The sequence below is a fragment of the Ranitomeya variabilis genome, chromosome 3 (assembly GCF_051348905.1).
Source record: "Ranitomeya variabilis isolate aRanVar5 chromosome 3, aRanVar5.hap1, whole genome shotgun sequence".
Classification (NCBI taxonomy): domain Eukaryota; kingdom Metazoa; phylum Chordata; class Amphibia; order Anura; family Dendrobatidae; genus Ranitomeya; species Ranitomeya variabilis.
Genome location: NC_135234.1, coordinates 504,199,910 through 504,218,704, shown reverse-complemented (window position 1 = coordinate 504,218,704; position 18,795 = coordinate 504,199,910). Strand labels below are relative to the sequence as shown.

General features: G+C 47.8%; 1 protein-coding gene across 2 annotated transcripts in view; it reads left to right on the top strand.

The window, feature by feature from the left end:
- The window catches only part of LOC143816462 (uncharacterized), a 40,983-nt gene that overhangs the window by 3,797 nt on the left and 18,391 nt on the right, over nt 1–18,795 (top strand). The window contains exon 1 of one of the 2 annotated variants that reach the window (XM_077296860.1): nt 1,881–1,899. The exons of the other annotated variant lie outside the window; for it this stretch is intronic. The gene's annotated coding sequence lies outside the window, so the exon portion shown is untranslated. Of the gene's footprint in view, nt 1–1,880; nt 1,900–18,795 lie in introns of those variants that run through there. 2 annotated transcript variants of the gene reach the window in all.

Sequence of the window (18,795 nt, the reverse complement as noted above, 5' to 3'; positions counted from 1 at the left end):
CATTCCTGACGGCTCTTCACCTACTACAGGTGGAGCGTCCTTGGTTCTTTATGTGCAGATACCACTCTGCACAGGTTGGACACAGGAAGCAGCAGGTTCTAGGTAAGGGGCTGAGGAGAGGACTATCCAGGGAGGAGCTACACTCACCAAGCAGCCTGAGTTCAGGCATTGTGAGGCTGGCGACACAGCGCTGCTCAGCTACGCTGCATGGCGGTGACTTGTATTTAAACAAAATAAAACTTTATTTAAAATTGAAATGAAAAGCTCTAGGGCAAAGTTGTCTGCAGGATGCATTTTTTCCCCATAGACTTACATTAGCGACGCATTGCGACGTATGGCCACACATCGCATCCGTCGTGCCACGGTTGCGTCGTGTTTGGCGGACTGGTGGCACAAAAAAACGTTACATGTAAGTTTTTTTGTGTTTCGTGTCCGCCATTTCCGACCGCGCATGCGCGGCCGGAACTCCGCCCCCTCCTCCCCGGACATTACAATGGGGCAGCGGATGCGTTGAAAAACTGCATCCACTGCCCCCGTTGTGCATTTATTTCACAGCATGCGTCGGTACGTTGGGCCGACGCATGGCGACGGCCCCGTACCGACGCTAGCGTGAAAGTAGCCTAAGAGATAAGGGACTTGTGCGACTTGGAACTGACTAAAGAGAAAGAATGGCCTTCCACCATCTCACGAGAAACCCGAAGCTTGGTGAACGTCGAAGATAAACAGGACTGAGTTTGCGGTACTACTGGGTGGTCCCGAGCAATAGATCCAGGCTGCCAGTAGTGGCATTAATAGGACACGGAGCCGCTGATCGGGTAGAGAGACTTGCTGATCAGGACGGTGGCGACAAGCTAGGGCCTGGCTGTGACGTAGTAGGGTTAACCAGTGTGCTTCACAAGAACTTAGGTAGATTACAATGGGCGGAAGCCATGTGTGTAAAAATGTGTTACTCTGTGAAGAGAACGTCCATAAGACTTCGTACCCGCTACTCCTTGTACATAACCCTTATCAAGTCACCGTTAATTAAAGACTGTTTTAGAATGGAAGTCTCCATTATTGAACTTTAACACCTATGGTCCTGGCCGGGGGCAGGGCCCTCACAGCACCAACACCCAGCAACGACCCTTTTTTCCTGTGGAGTGCCAGGGTGACATGGAGGAGCAGCTCGCCCATAACTAATGCCCTCTGGCACCTCACAAATGCAGCCAATGCCTTGATCATAAAAATGGGTTCTAGATACTGTATGTACCATTTAAAATCTGAATGGTTCATTAGGTTTTTTTTCATTGTGTATGTATAAAATACAGGTTGTGATTTTTTTTTAGAAACTGTTCAGAAAAAAAATAAGGCTAGGCAACCCTGCCTGTACCTGTATATATATATATATATATATTATATATATATATACATGATGTAGCTATCGCTACCACTAATCTGCCTCTTCCCTGACAATGAAAGGACTCAGGGTGTGTTTTGCGGCTGTTAGACAGCCATATCACATGCGGGGCTTGTTAACAGCCGCAAAACATGCAGCCGCAGTGACTCGGAACATATTATCCGAGCACGTTTGCACCTCACTATTACTAATCAGTAATTCTGATGCAAGACTGATGATAAAAAGATGCACTAAAAGGCCTCACTATCATTCTTTACTGGTTCAGAATTTGTCTTTTTTTTAAGCTAAAATCAGAAGAATATATAATAGAATATATAATAGAAGCAGTGAGTTATTGAGTAAAAAGTATGTACGGTACACCCTGTAAGGCATTTATCAGTAACAAGCAGTTACCACTAGGAGGTGCTCTAGCTTCAGCAATTGCAAATAGAGGTTTTACTTGTAAACAGGGAAACTACTTTTGGAACACTGCTCATATTACATGACAAGGGGGCATAAAACAGGTGAGTTACTTACGCCAGTGCAAGGCACAGAAATCCTCAGCTCTAGTCATAAGCGAGTCAGATATTGTATTTTCTGCAATGGTAGTAATCAAGAGACCATTGTAGCTTGTAAAAAGGGATATTTTTCAGATTTGTTTATAAAGTGCAAATTCTGTTAGTGCACTGTCCCCCACATAGTAAGATATATTTTTGGGCCTAAATAGACACACACTCTGTGCCAGCTCTGGCCTGTAGTACATGTACTTCAAGACCCTACACCAATTCCTAGGTTTGGACTGGCCCACGGAAGAGCAGGTCAATTCCCCGATGGGCCCCTGTGCAGCAGTGCAACAACCAACCGCCCATTTGAGCACTGTTTGACGCAGTACACTTATTACAACATGTAAAGAAAATGATAGGATCTCATCATTCATTTAACAAACTCCCCAGTTTATTATTTTATGTAAGCAAACGCCGTTTGTTAGCAAGATTCAGATAATATTGTATATACCCGAGCAGTGGTCCCCAGAATCAATTTCACTGGTGAGCCCCTGGCAGTCTGACACTGCCCATTCTGGGTTATTAAAGTATTACTTTAAGTTGAACATTGTAATTTATAATTATCTATCAGATATCAGATTAATATGCAATAAGATAAATGTATTAAAGGGAGTATGTCAGTGACAAATACACTATTTTGTCTCTGTACAATGAACGGTGACAGTCATAGCTCCCTACACTAACCTACCGACTGGTAGAAAGTGGCTGCAGAGAGAATATAACTTCATTTTTTCCCTGTAGCCGCTGCTCTACTAAGGTAGGCAGTCATGATTAAAATGTTATTTACCTGCGAATTACCACTATATCTACAGGTAAATATTGTTTTAGGAGATGTTAGATTTTGTTTAACTTTACAGGTTATTAATATAAAAGATGAGTTAGCTGGTGGTGAAGTACATGTTTCCTTGGTCGAACTCATTCATTGCCAGCCTGATCAATTATAAGGGTCAAGCGGAAATTATGAAAGTTTAATCGTGTTTGTCTAGTGGCCAGACCAACCTCGTGTCAAAAAACACTGAAATCCATCCCTCAAGTGGTTTCATGCAGCCAGTGAATTTCAGAAGTGAAAAGCGTTTTAAGGGTAGGTTCACACTACCAATTTCTCCACATCCAAGAAAAACGCTCTGATTAGTCTGTTCAGTGTTTAATGCAGCTTCTGCATACTGTCAGTCAGTGAAAATTGGACCACGCTCGCACAGATCCATAGACTTGCATTGCCAATTTTGATCCAGCCCTCGGATCAAAATTGTACATGTCCGAAAAAAAACTGGATATGTGCACAGCCCATAGATTATAATAGGTACGAGTGCTATCCATGAAAACCACAGATAGAACTCATACAAGAAAATCGATCCTGTGCACAAGCCCTTATGCTGAACACTGGACTTAAGAGAAGGAAGATGCCTTCTTGAAAGTAAAGCATGCCTTTTCCTTAACCTCAACTCTTTATCGATCTAACCCCTCTAAAGAAGGGCATAAGTATAGTGGGTGAAGGGAACACAGTCTTATCAAATGGCCAGAGTGGCCCACAAGAGAAGATCAATACTATTAAAGACCCTTGATACTTATGGACTCTGCTGGAGACTTTGCGTTTGGACCCAAGGTTCATGTTTTGCCACTGCCTTTAGACTTTTCTTGGAGGAGGGCAATTTATCTATGAGATCTGGACAGGTCTGATCCTGAAAATATAAGGGTAGGAATCTATGGTGTAGCTTTTTCTCAAAGGCATTTTCCCACACTAAGGGTATGTGTCCACGTTCAGGATTGCATCAGGATTTGGTCAGGATTTTTCATCAGTATTTGTAAGCCAAAACCAGGAGTGGAACAATTAGGCCGGGGACACACACAACCAGGGGTGGGATTCAGCCGGTACGACCCGGTACGGGGCAGCCGTTTACTAAAATTTCTATCTGCCAGCGTTCCGGTAATTGAAAATGCCATTTTCAATTACCGGAACGCTGGCAGATAGAAATTTTCAAAATGGTTACCACAGTGGCGTAGGAAGGGGGGGGCCGGGGGGGGGGGGGGGGCGGGCCGCCCCGGGCGGCACAATGCGGGGGGCGGCACAATACGGGGGGCGGGTCGCCGGCGGCGCAGAATTTACCTGTCCGCATCTCGGCTTCAGAAAAATGGCCGCCGCGATCTCCATCTGCGCATGCGCGGCATCCCGCGGCCATTTTCCTGAAGCCCCGGTCAGCAGAGCACTCCACCTGCGCACGCGCGGCCTCAGGAAGATGGCCGCCCCCACCGATAACCAGAGAGAGCAGGATCGCGGTCAGGTAAGCAGAACTTTTTTTTTTTTATTGAGAGCGGCGATCGGGGGGGCCCAGGGCAGAAAGCTGGACACAGGGGGGCAGAAAGCTGGACACAGGGGGGCAGAAAGCTGGAAACAGGGGGTCAGAAAGCTGGACACAGGGGGTTAGAAAGCTGGACGCTGGGGCAGAACGATGGACGCTGGGGCTGAAAGCTGGACGCTGGGGCAGAAAGCTGGACACGGGGGCAGAAAGCTGGACACGGGGGCAGAAAGCTGGACACTGGGGCAGAAAGCTGGACACAGGGGCAGAAAGCTGGACACAGGGGGGCAGAAAGCTGGACACTGGGGGCAGAAATCTGGACACTGGGGCAGAAAGCTGGACACTGGGGGTCAGAAAGCTGGACGCTGGGGCAGAACGATGGACGCTGGGGCAGAACGCTGGACGCTGGGGCAGAACGCTGGACGCTGGGGCAGAACGCTGGACGCTGGGGCTGAAAGCTGGACATGGGGGCAGAAAGCTGGACACTGGGGGGCAGAAAGCTGGACGCTGGGGCAGAAAGCTGGACACGGGGGCAGAAAGCTGGACACAGGGGGGCAGAAAGCTGGACACAGGGGGGCAGAAAGCTGGACGCTGGGGCAGAAAGCTGGACACGGGGGCAGAAAGCTGGACGCTGGGGCAGAAAGCTGGACGCTGGGGCAGAACGATGGACGCTGGGGCAGAACGCTGGACGCTGGGGCTGAAAGCTGGACGCTGGGGCAGAAAGCTGGACACGGGGGCAGAAAGCTGGAAACAGGGGGTCAGAAAGCTGGACACGGGGTCAGAAAGCTGGACGCTGGGGCAGAACGCTGGACGCTGGGGCAGAACGCTGGACGCTGGGGCTGAAAGCTGGACGCTGGGGCAGAAAGCTGGACACGGGGGCAGAAAGCTGGACACTGGGGCAGAAAGCTGGACACAGGGGGTCAGAAAGCTGGAAACGGGGTCAGAAAGCTGGACACTGGGGGGCAGAAAGCTGGACACTGGGGGGCAGAAAGCTGGACACTGGGGGGCAGAAAGCTGGACACTGGGGGGCAGAAAGCTGGACACTGGGGGGCAGAAAGCTGGACACGGGGGCAGAAAGCTGGACACGGGGGTAGAAAGCTGGACACAGGGGCAGATTGCTGGACACAGGGGCAGAATGGAGAAACGGGGCATGATTGGAGACACAGGGGGCAGGATGACAGACATGGCGGCATGACTGGAGACACTGGAGGCAGGATTGGAGACAGATGGGGCAGGATCATGGGGCAGGATGGATACGATGGAGACAGATGGGGCAGGATGGGAAGATCATATGGGGCAGGATGGATACTCATGAGGGCAGGATGGGAGAACATATGGCTGACGCCAGGAATGAGAAACACAGGGGCTAGGATGGCGAATATTATTACCAAAGGGGGCTAATTAAGGGATATTATTACTGCAGTGATGTATTTATTTTATTTTTTGAGTACACTGTTTTAAATGGAGGGGCGGTCCTATTACTGTGTACAGTGACACTATGTCGCCTTCTTCGTGTGGTGTAATGTAAAAGTTGGGAAAATTAAGTAATGTGTTCTGCAAGTGGAACTCGAGATAAGGCCGGCGTCACACTGGCGAGTTTTACGGACGTAAGAGCGCAGAAACTACGTCCGTAAAACTCGCATAACATACGGCACAATTATTCTCAATGGGGCTGCTCCTATTAGCCGTATATTACGGTTCAGTATTATACGGCTTTCTACGGCCGTACAAAATCGCAGCATGCTGCGTTTGTCAGCGTACTGCGCAAAAAAATCGCCAATGAAAGTCTATGGGGGCGAGAAAAATACGGATTCCACACGGACCAGCAGTGTGACTTGCGAGAAATACGCAGCGGTGTTAGTGAAAAGTCGGTAATTCAATTGCCGGCTTTTCATTTCTCCTGCACAAACCCGACAGGATATGAGACATGGTTTACATACAGTAAACCATCTCATATCCCTTTTTTTTGCATATTCCACACTACTAATGTTAGTAGTGTGTATGTGCAAAATTTCAGCGCTGTAGCTGCTAAAATAAAGGGTTAAATGGCGGAAAAAATTGGCGTGGGCTCCCGCGCAATTTTCTCCGCCAGAGCGGTAAAGCCAGTGACTGAGGGCAGATATTAATAGCCAGGAGAGGGTCCATGGATATTGGCCCCCCCGTGGCTAAAAACATCTGCCCCCAGCCACCCCAGAAAAGGCACATCTGGAAGATGCGCCTATTCTGGCACTTGGCCACTCTCTTCCCACTCCCTGTAGCGGTGGGATATGGGGTAATGAAGGGTTAATGCCACCTTGCTATTGGAAGGTGACATTAAGCCAGATTAATGATGGAGAGGCGTCAATTATGACACCTATCCATTATTAATCCAATTGTAGGAAAGGGTTAAAAAACACACACACACATGATTGAAAAGTATTTTAATGAAATAAACACAGCGGTTGTTGTAATAATTTATTGTTCTCTCAAATCCATTTTCAGTCCCTCGCTTGGCAACATAATAAACGCACAAGATACATACCTTCTGATGTACTGTCAGGTCCAACGATGTAATCCATCTGAAGGGGTTAACTAATATTACAGGCAGGAGCCCTGCTATAATGCAGCTGTGCTCCGTGCCTGTAATCCCCGGCGAATGAATGAAATCTAGGTCATTGACCTACATTTCCTTCAGTCGCGGTGATGCGCCCCCTGGTGGATGTCCTCATATGACCTGGAGCGTGGGAAAAAGTTCCCAGGCTGCAGTTCATGAGAACATCCACCAGAGGGCGCCTCACCGCGAATGAATGAAATGTAGGTCAATGACCTACATTTCATTCATTCGCAGGGGAATTACAAGCACGGAGCACAGCTGCATTATAGCAGGGCTCCTGCCTGTAATATTAGTTAACCCCTTCAGATGGATTACATCGTTGGACCTGACAGTACATCAGAAGGTATGTATCTTGTGCGTTTATTATGTTGCCAAGCGAGGGACTGCAAATGGATTTGAGAGAACAATAAATTATTACAACAACCGCTGTGTTTATTTCATTAAAATACTTTTCAATCATGTGTGTGTGTGTTTTTTAACCCTTTCCTACAATTGGATTAATAATGGATAGGTGTCATAATTGACGCCTCTCCATCATTAATCTGGCTTAATGTCACCTTCCAATAGCAAGGTGGCATTAACCCTTCATTACCCCATATCCCACCGCTACACGGGAGTGGGAAGAGAGTGGCCAAGTGCCAGAATAGGCGCATCTTCCAGATGTGCCTTTTCTGGGGTGGCTGGGGGCAGATGTTTTTAGCCACGGGGGGGCCAATATCCATGGACCCTCTCCTGGCTATTAATATCTGCCCTCAGTCACTGGCTTTACCGCTCTGGCGGAGAAAATTGCGCGGGAGCCCACGCCAATTTTTTCCGCCATTTAACCCTTTATTTTAGCAGCTACAGCGCTGAAATTTTGCACATACACACTACTAACATTAGTAGTGTGGAATATGCAAAAAAAGAGGGGATATGAGATGGTTTACTGTATGTAAACCATGTCTCATATCCTGTCGGGTTTGTGCAGGAGAAATGAAAAGCCGGCAATTGAATTACCGGCTGTTCACAGATATCGCGCTGATTGAAATCTAAATACAGAATATATATATATGTGTCACAATGACATATATATATATATATATATATATATACTGTATATATGTTTTCCCGAACATTTGAGCACATAAATCCATTAGATGTCGGTTTTGCAAGCCTGCGCGAAAATCTCGCAGTACGGATGCCATACGGATTACATACGGAGGATGCCATGCGCAAAATACGCTGACACACCCTGACTACGGATCACTATTTTGGGAACATTTCTCCGTATTACGGCCGTAGTACGGACGTATAATACGTGGCGTATTGTCTTACGCCAAGTGTGACGCCGGCCTGACTGTGTTATTTCCTGCAGAGACGAGTCCTGGCTGGATGAAGTGATGGCGGTCTGTGCGGGATGAAAGATGAAGGACTTCACCTAGAGACGTCACTGGTGAGTCAGTGTGTTACCTATACACTGACACTATACACTGTATACTATATACAGAGCTCCTGTGTATAATGTCACTGGTGATCACTGTATTACCCATACACTATATACAGAGCTCCTGTGTATAATGTCACTGGTGATCACTGGATTACCTGTACACAGACACTGCATACTAAGTACAGATCTCCTGTGTATAATGGCACTTATGGTGATAGTATTGTGGTTTTTTTTTTATTATCGATCAGTACTATAGTATTCAGTCACTATGTGGTGGTAATATGTGGTCTGGTCATGATGTTTTGGTATTTGTTCCTTGTATTTGATATTATTCGATCACTGTGGTGGTAATATGTCATCTGGTCATGGTGTGGCGGTATTTGTGCCTTGTAGATAGTATTATAGAGGGGGGGGGGGGCGCCCTGTAGCCTCCCCCTGGGCCCTGCAGCCCCAAGTCCCCACCAGCCTCCCCCTGGGCCCTGCAGCCCTCTAGCCTCCCCCTGGGCCCTGCAGCCCCAAGTCCCCACCAGCCTCCCCCTGGGCCCTGCAGCCCTCTAGCCTCCCCCTGGGCCCTGCAGCCCCAAGTACCCACTAGCCTCCCCCTGGGCCCTGCAGCCCTGTAGCCTCCCCCTGGGCCCTGCAGCCCCAAGTCCCCACCAGCCTCCCCCTGGGCCCTGCAGCCCTCTAGCCTCCCCCTGGGCCCTGCAGCCCCAAGTCCCCACTAGCCTCCCCCTGGGCCCTGCAGCCCCCAGTCCCACTAGCCTCCCGCTGGACTCTGTAGCCTCCCCCCTGGGCCCTGCAGCCCCCAGTCCCACTAGCCTCCCGCTGGACTCTGTAGCCTCCCTCCTGGGCCCTGCAGCACCCAGTCCCCACTAGCCTCCTCCTTTGCCCTGCAGCCCTCTAGCCTTCCCTGGGCCCTGTTGGATGTGGCAGCCAGTCATGGACTATATAGGAGGGAGAAGCTGATGTGTATATGACACGATCGTGTTCATATAGACATCACAGTGCCCCTAACACTTTCTCTCTTATTTTTAGCTACCAGCTGAAGCTGCTGGCTAGAAACACAGTGGATGCCACGTTGACATCATGGAAGACTCCTCAAGGTTTGTTTGGTCCTTGAATAATGTATAGAGAAATGCAGAGCTGTAGTACACAACCCGTATAACACCCCTCTCCCATATACAGTATCAGCGCCCTGTTCTTTGGTGCTAGCATTCTTAGAATTATAAAATTGTAGAGTTGGAAGGGACCTCAAGGGCCATCGGGTCCAACCCCCTGCGAATGCAGGTTTACCTAAGGGCAGGCGCACACGGACAATTTTGCTGCGATTATACGGTGCGTATAATCGCAGCAAAGCGGCTGTCAAACCTGCCCTGCGAGCGTGTCTGAGAGTGCTGGAGGGAGCGCATACCTGCGCTCCTGTTCAAAGCCCGGAGTCGACCGCAAGTGTCCTGAACGGGACTCAAAGAGGCAGCATCGCGCTGCCTCTCTGAGTCCCGTTTAGGACACCTGCGGTCGGGGCGGGCTCTGTAACAGGAATGACTTTAATACCGTATGTCACAACGTATTCTTGTCATTAAGGGAGACAAACTGCTTCCAAAAATATGAATCGTGCCACTGGGCGTGGCTTATTAGTATGGGCGGGGTTATTGAAAATGGGCGTGGCCAAAATTACGGCCGCCGCGACTTAGAGGACCTGTTGTTAAAAATTTGAATCCCACCCCTGCACACAACGTATAAAAAAAGGTCCGTTTTTCACGGACGAGAATCGGACAAATGTTTCCAAAACAGTGATCCGTGTGCAGTGCGAGGATGCGATTTCCTCGCATCAAATGATCCGTGTGACATCCGTATGGCATCCGTATGCCGAGATTTTCTCGCAGGCTTGCAAAACCGACATCTAATGGATTTATGTGCTCAAATGTTCTGGAAAACATATATACAGTATACATATATATATATATATATATATATATATATATATATATATATATATATATATGTCATTGAGACACACATATATATATTCTGTATTTATATTTCATTCAGCGCGATATCTGTGAAAAGCCGGTAATTCAATTGCAGGCTTTTCATTTCTCCAGCCTAAACCCGACAGGATATGAGACATGGTTTTCATACAGTAAACCATCTCATATCCCCTTTTTGCATATTCCACACCACTAATGTTAGTAGTGTGTATGTGCAAAATTTGGCCGCTGTAGCTGCTCAAATAAAGGGTTAAATGGCGGAAAAAATTGGCGTGGGCTCCCGCGCAATTTTCTCCGCCAGAGTGGTAAAGCCAGTGCCTGACGGCAGATATTAATAGCCAGGAGAGGGTCCATGGTTATTGCCCCCCCTGGCTAAAAACATCTGCCCCCAGCCACCCCAGAAAAGGCACATCTGGAAGATGCGCCAATTCTGGCACTTGGCCACTCTCTTCCCACTCCCTGTAGCGGTGGGATATGGGGTAATGAAGGGTTAATGTCACCTTGCTATTGTAAGGTCACATTAAGCCAGATTAATAATGGAGAGGTGTCAATTATGACACCTATCCATTATTAATCCAATTGTTTGAAAGGGTTAAAAAACACACACACATGATTTAAAAGTATTTTAATTAAATAAACACACAGGTTGTTTTAATATTTTATTGCTCTCTCAATCCATTTTAAGACCCTCTCGCTTGGCAAAATAATAAACCCACAAAATACATACCCTCAGGTGAACCGTCACGTCCCACGAGGTAAATCCATCTGAAGGGGTTAAAATATTTTACAAGCAGGAGCCCTGCTATAATGCAGCTGTGCTCGTGCTTGTAAGCCCCGGCGAATGAAGGAAATGTAGGTCAATGACCTATAGTTACCTTCAGTCGTGGTGATGCGCCCCCTGGTGGATGTCCTCATATGAGCTCGAGCGTGGGAAAAAGTTCCCAGGCTGCAGTTCATGAGGACATCCACCAGAGGGCGCATCACCGCGACTCAATGTAAGTACAGATCTAGCTTTCCTTTCAGCACCCGGGGATTACAGGCACGAGCGAGTGGTTTATCGCAGCTCGTGCCTGTAATATTAGTTAACCCCTTCAGATGGATTACCTCGTTGGACGTGAAAGATCATCGGAAGGTATGTATCTTGTGCGTTAATTATTTTGCCAAGCGAGGGTGTTCTGATGGATTGAGAGAACAATAAAATACTAAAACAACCTGTGTGTTTATTTCATTAAAATCATTTTTAATAATGTGTGTGTGTCTTTTTTAACCCTTTCAGACAATTGGATTAATAATGGATAGGTGTCATAATTGACGCCTCTCCATTATTAATCTGGCTTAATGTCACCTTACAATAGCAAGGTGGCATTAACCCTTCATTACCCCATATCCCACCGCTACAGGGAGTGGGAAGAGAGTGGCCAAGTGCCAGAATAGGCGCATCTTCCAGATGTGCCTTTTCTGGGGTGGCTGGGGGCAGATGTTTGTAGCCAGATGTTTGGAGCCCACGCCAATTTTTTCCGCCATTTAACCCTTTATTTGAGCAGCTACAGCGGCCAAATTTTGCACATACACACTACTAACATTAGTAGTGTGGAATATGCAAAAAAAAGGGGGATATGAGATGGTTTACTGTATGTAAACCATGTCTCATATCCTGTCGGGTTTGTGAAGGAGAAATGAGAAGCCGGCAATTGAATTACCGGCTTTTCTATAGAACACCGCTGCGTATTTCTCGCAATGCACACGCATGGTCCGTGTGTAATCCGATTTTTTCTCGCACCCATAGACTTGCATTGGCGAGTCTCGGCCGAGATACGCTGACAATCGCAGCCTGCTGCGAGTTCCCTCGGATCCGAAATACGGCGGAGAAAATATCGGATGATGGGAGCTGCACCATAGATTAACATTGGGCCGAGTGCTATGCGATTTTTTATCGCATAGCACTCGTCCGTATTACGGTCTAGTGTGACCCCGGCCTTAGAGGAAAAGTATAGCAGAAACATATGCACCACTTCTGTATTTATCACCACTCCTGGTTTTGGCTTACAAATACTGATGAAAAATCCTGACCAAATCCTGATGCAATCCTGAACGTGGACACATACCCTAAGAGCTATTACGTCAGTGACAGAAAGCTTCTAATCATAAAGTGGAAGTGGAGGCATCTGTTGGGAGGGAATTCAACATCAGCTGATCTGCATCAAGTATTTTCTTGTCCTCCAGATTCCTCAATGATTGAATGCTCTCCAAATACATTTGTTTGTTTTATTCCTTTCTCACTTTGTTGTCGATGATATGAAAATGAATCAGACAGTGATGTATACATTATTGAACGATACGATATATACAATCAGGGCCGTATTTAGAGTTTCTGCTGCCCTAGGCACTTTTCGTGCTGCCTCCCCCATTGGTGAGTCTAACTAATGCAGACCCTGTCGGCAGTGACTTAGTCTACTTTCACATCAGCGATTTTTGCCACTTGCGGCAGATCTGGCAGTTTTTCCCGCATCTGCCGCGTAACGGAACACTTACGACAACAATGCGTTCGGCCTCATTCGTTCCCTATGGGACTTGCGGACATGTGTGGCACTTGCGGTTGCTTGCAGCAAAGGAAAAAAAACGCTGCTAGCAGTGTTTTTTTTCTCACCACAAGTGCAAAACTGCAAGTGCCGCACATGCCGCAAGTAGCCAAAACTACCTGTCCCTGCATCTTCCTAGCTCATCCCTAACCATCTCTCCCTGACCTAAAACTACAGTATAAAGCTTTAGGAAAACAATGTATTAACTGACATATTCCTATGATAATGAGGGCTCCAGGCTACGGCGTAGACTGGGACGGGCAGTCTCCGGGTCTACCCTTACAGTATTATAATATTCAGTCACTATGTGGTGGCAATATGTGGTCTGGTCATGGTGTGGCGGTATTTGTAGGTGTATAATTATTTGTATAGGGGAAAGCCGAGTGAGCAGTGATTTGTATGAGGGCTGTCCCACACGTCCAGATAATTCCGGTACCGGAAAAAATCGGTACCGGTGTTATCCGTGTCCGTGTGCCCGTGAGCTCACGTAGGCCATACGTGCGGCACACGTGTGCCGCGTGGGTACCACACGGAGCGTGTGGTACCCACGCGTGTGGTACACTGCATCGTGCTGAAGCCGCGATTCATATCTTCTGTGCAGAAGCGTTTGCTGCATAGAAGATATGAATAATAGTGTTTAAAAGAAAGATCTATGTGTCCGCCGCCCCCCCACCCCCTGTGCGCCCCCCCCACCCCCTGTGCGCCCCCCCGCTGTTCTGAAAATACTCACCCGCTTCCCTCGTTGGCTGTCGATGCTTCCTGGTCTGACCGCGCCTTCTACTGTATGCGGTCACGTGGGGCCGCTCATTTACAGTCATGAATAGGCGGCTCCACCCCTATGGGAGGTGGAGCCACCTATTCATGACTCTAATCGGCGGCCCCACGTGACCGCATACAGTAGAAGGGGCGGCCAGCACAGAACACTGCGAGGGAGGCGGGTGAGTATTTTCTGAACAGCGGGGGGGGGGCGCACGGGGTGGGGAGGGCGGCGGACAGATAGATCTTTCTTTTAAACACTATTATTCATATCTTCTATGCAGCAAACGCTGCTGCAGAGAAGATATGAATGGCGGCTTCAGCACCATGTGGGGGGGACAGCGCTTACTGTAGTGCTGTCTCCTGCATGCCACACGGACTGCACACGGAGAAGGTCCGTGTTTTACACGGACCCATTGACTTTAATGGGTCCGTGTAATACGTGCGCTCCCACGAACACTGACATGTCTCCGTGTTTGGCACACGGAGACACGGTCCGCAAAAAATCAATGACATCTGCACAGATGCATTGATTTTAATGGGTCTACGTGTGTCAGTGGCTCCGGTACGTGAGGAAACTGTCACCTCACGTACCGGAGCCACTGACGTGTGAAACCGGCCTGAGGGAGAGTGGGGTAGATACTGATTTGTATGGAGGAAAGCTGGGTGGATACTGATTTGTATGGGGGAAAGCTGGGTGGATACTGTTTTGTATGGGGGAAAGCTGGGTGGATACTGATTTGTATGGGGGAAAGCTGGGTGGATACTGTTTTGTATGGCAAAAGCTGGGTGAATAGTGATTTGTATGGGGGAAAGCTGAGTGGATACTGTTGTATGGAGGAAAGCTGGGTGGATACTGTTTTGTATGGGGGAAAGCTGGGTGGATACTGTTTTGTATGGGGGAAAGCTGGGTGGATACTGGTTTGTATGGGGGAAAGCTGGGTGGATACTGTTTTGTATGGCAAAAGCTGGGTGAATAGTGATTTGTATGGGGGAAAGCTGAGTGGATACTGTTGTATGGAGGAAAGCTGGGTGGATACTGTTTTGTATGGGGGAAAGCTGGGTGGATACTGTTTTGTATGGGGGAAAGCTGGGTGAATACTGATTTGAATGGGGGAAAGCTGGGTGAATACTGATTTGTATGGGGGAAAGCTGGGTGGATACTGTTTTGTATGGGGGAAAGCTGGGTGAATACTGATTTGTATGGGGGAAAGCTGGGTGGATACTGTTTTGTATGGGGGAAAGCTGGGTGGATACTGTTTTGTATGGGGGAAAGCTGGGTGAATACTGATTTGTATGGGGGAAAGCTGGGTGGATACTGTTTTATATGGGGGAAAGCTGGGTGGATACTGTTTTGTATGGGGGAAAGCTGAGTGGATACTGTTTTGTATGGGGAAAGCTGGGTGGATACTGTTTTGTATGGGGGAAAGCTGGGTGAATACTGATTTGAATGAGGGAAAGCTGGGTGAATACTGATTTGTATGGGGGAAAGCTGGGTGGATACTGTTTTGTATGGGGGAAACTGCCTTACATTGTATTTGTTCTGCTCTCCACACTCCATACAAACAGTAACAAATGAAACATGTAGAGGTAGCAGAATTGACCAGTTCTTTAGTCTGAAGTGTGCAGTTTGTGATTTCTTCATGTGCATTTACACTGAGATAAATCCGCGCTTTTGTATATAAAGGCCAGAAGACTCTGCAGCCAGAAGCCCACAGTGAGCGCTCCTTACATTCACCTCGCAGGTTGACCCTAGGTCACGACCCTGTCACAGAACTCCAGCAGCTCCCAGGAGAACGGTAGAGACTAGGTCCTGCTGCTGAGTACTTGTGGCCCTGGGTCGCCCAACCTCCCCCACCTCCGTCCACCGCTGGCTGCTTGATATTTTCCTGCAGCCACAGCAGTACCTGCTAATCGGAGCCTGGAGGACTAATGTGGAGGGAGCCGAGGATGGGAACTGGCTGCTGAACTCTCTGCCCTCACAGCCATGGCCAAACCGAGCTCCCTCTTCATTCCGGTAGTGGAAGGGAAGGACATGTAAGTAGCTGCGGTGCCCACAGAGCCGTGGAGCAGCTGTCTGCTGGGGAACATGGGCAGGGAAGGAGCGGGCTGTTTCCGGGGTCAGGCTGCAAAATTCAATAATGATTGTTAGTGGGTGGGCGGGCTGAAAAGGACTTTAAAAAAAAACCCTTGCTCAGGTGCCGCCCCCTGCATCCTGGCGCCCTTAGGCACGTGCCCCCAAGTGCCTAGTGGCAAATACGACCCAGTATACAATACATTAATGAACCTTGTATTTTGCTTGCAGCTTCAGTCAGGCTTAAAATTGTTTCCTAGTGAAGGACTTTTGTTATGTCGATTTTGAGAAAACAGATTTTCATCTGGGGCCACTTCTCCAAACATGCTGGCAGGGCCAGACTGGGACTAAAATTCTGCCCTGGCATGTGAAGTTACACAGGCCCACTTGTCACATGGTGACTGTATAATATCTTTGTACACTTGTAGGCAGGGTCTTTTTTAGGCAAAGTGGGGCCCTAGGCAAAGTTTAAAATGGGGCCCCAAATGCTAACATATTGCACATCACACAAAATCATTTCGGTTGTATTTACATGCGCTGATCTCAGGCCGCTAAATGAGTTTGATCAACACTACTGAAGTTGTTCAACGCTTGTTTCCCGGCCTCTTTCCACCAGCTGAGGAATAATGATGGGACAGAACGATCACTAATAGATCACTAACAGATTACCATACAGTATCATGTTATCAGCAGCACATCTACAGTTTACACCGGCGATGTGCTGCTGAGAACAAGGATTTTTGCTCCAGCAAAAACAATCTGAATATGCAGCATTTTATTTGTTTAGCTAAATACACCCCATAGACCTCCATATATTATAATGTGCACCACAGTCCTCCATATAGTATAATACACTCCCTATAGTCCTCCATATATTATAATACACTGTTCAGTCCTCCATATAGCATAATACACTCCTCATAGTCCTCCATATAGTATAGTGCACAGCCAACGTCATCCATGTAGCACAATTCACTTCCCATAGTATAATGCACCCCATAGTTCTTCATATAGTATAACATATTCCCCATAATCCTCGATACAGTATAATGCAGCCCACATATAGTATAATGCAGCCACCTCCCTACAGAACATAATGCAGCCACCCCAGAGTATAATGCAACCACTCCATAGAATATAATATAGCCCACCTCCCCATAATATATAATAAATCAAATGGTTACCTTTTAGCAAAATAGGGCGCTACTAAATCACATCTACTGATTATTGATAATATATAATGTAGCTCCCATAGAATATAATGCAGCCCCCCATAGTATAACACAGCCTCCCCCATAGAATATAATATACCCCCACAATAGTATATAACAGCCACATAGTATATAACACGGCCTTCCCCATAAAATATAATATAACCCCCATAGTATATAGCACAACCCGCATAGCAGATAACACAGCCCACGTAGTAGTATACAGCACTGCCCACATAGTAGTATACAGCACTGCCCACATAGTAGTATACAGCACTGCCCACATAGTAGTATACAGCACTGCCCACATAGTAGTATACAGCACTGCCCACATAGTAGTATACAGCACAGCCCACATAGTAGTGTATAGCACAGCCCACATAGTAGTATACAGCAGAGCCCACATAGTAGTGTATAGCACTGCCCACATAGTAGTATACAGCACTGCCCACATAGTAGTATACAGCACTGCCCACATAGTAGTATACAGCCCTGCCCACATAGTAGTATACAGCACTGCCCACATAGTAGTGTATAGCACAGCTCACATAGTAGTATACAGCAGAGCCCACATAGTAGTGTATAGCACTGCCCACATAGTAGTATACAGCACTGCCCACATAATAGTATACAGCACTGCCAACATAGTAGTATACAGCACAGCCCACACAGTAGTATACAATACTGCCCACACAGTAGTATACAACACTGCCCACATAGTAGTATACAGCACTGCCCATATATTAGTATACAGCACAGCCCACACAGTAGTATATAGCACAGCACACATAGTAGTATACAGCAGAGCCCACATAGTAGTGTATAGCACTGCCCACATAGTAGTATACAGCACTGCCCATATATTAGTATACAGCACAGCCCACACAGTAGTATATAGCACAGCACACATAGTAGTATACAGCAGAGCCCACATAGTAGTGTATAGCACTGCCCACATAGTTGTATACAGCACTGCCCACATAGTATACAGCAGAGCCCACATAGTAGTGTATAGCACAGCCCACATAGTAGTATACAGCAGAGCCCACATAGTAGTGTATAGCACAGCCCACATAGTAGTATACAGCACAACCCACAGAGTAGTATATAGCACAGCCCACATAGTAGTATATAGCAGAGCCCACACAGTAGTATACAGAAGAGCCCACACAGTAGTATACAGCACAGCCCACACAGCAGTATAGAGCACAGCCCACACAGCAGTATACAGCAGAGCCCACACAGTAGTATACAGCACAGCCCACACAGTAGTATACAGCAGAGCCCACACAGTAGTATACAGCAGAGCCCACACAGTAGTATGCAGCAGAGCTCACACAGTAGTATGCAGCAGAGCCCACACAGCAGTATACAGCAGAGCCCACACAGTAGTATACAGCACAGTCCACACAGTAGTATACAGCAGAGCCCACACAGTAGTATACAGCACTGCCCACATCTCTCCTCCCCCCCTAGAATAGCCCCATAGTCCAGTAAAAAAAAAACACTGCTCACCTCCCCTCGTGCCTGCGGTGCTCCCTGCTCCTGTCTCGGCGGCTGCCGCTGCACTGCCTGGGACACAGTGCGCGCGCACCCGCAGTGTCAGAGGCAGAGCGGGAAATGATGGGAGAGGGAGCGTCAGGTGACGCTCTCTCCTCCATCATTGCATTTAACTGTACCGGCGATGACGCCGGTATAGTTGAATGCGGCAGCGGCGGCGCTGGGGGGGGGAAGGGTGAGTTGGCGCGCAGCAGCCCACTACTGGCACCGGCCCTTCTGGCATTTGCCAGAACTGCCCGATGGCCAGTCCGGCCCTGCATGCTGGTATTCCTGGGTTATGCAAGACCTTGAACTTCTTATCTAGTCATTACTCGTGGACTTCTCCATTTTGTGAGATCAAAAGCTTTTTTGCAGCTTGTCCCTTCTGTGCCCAAAA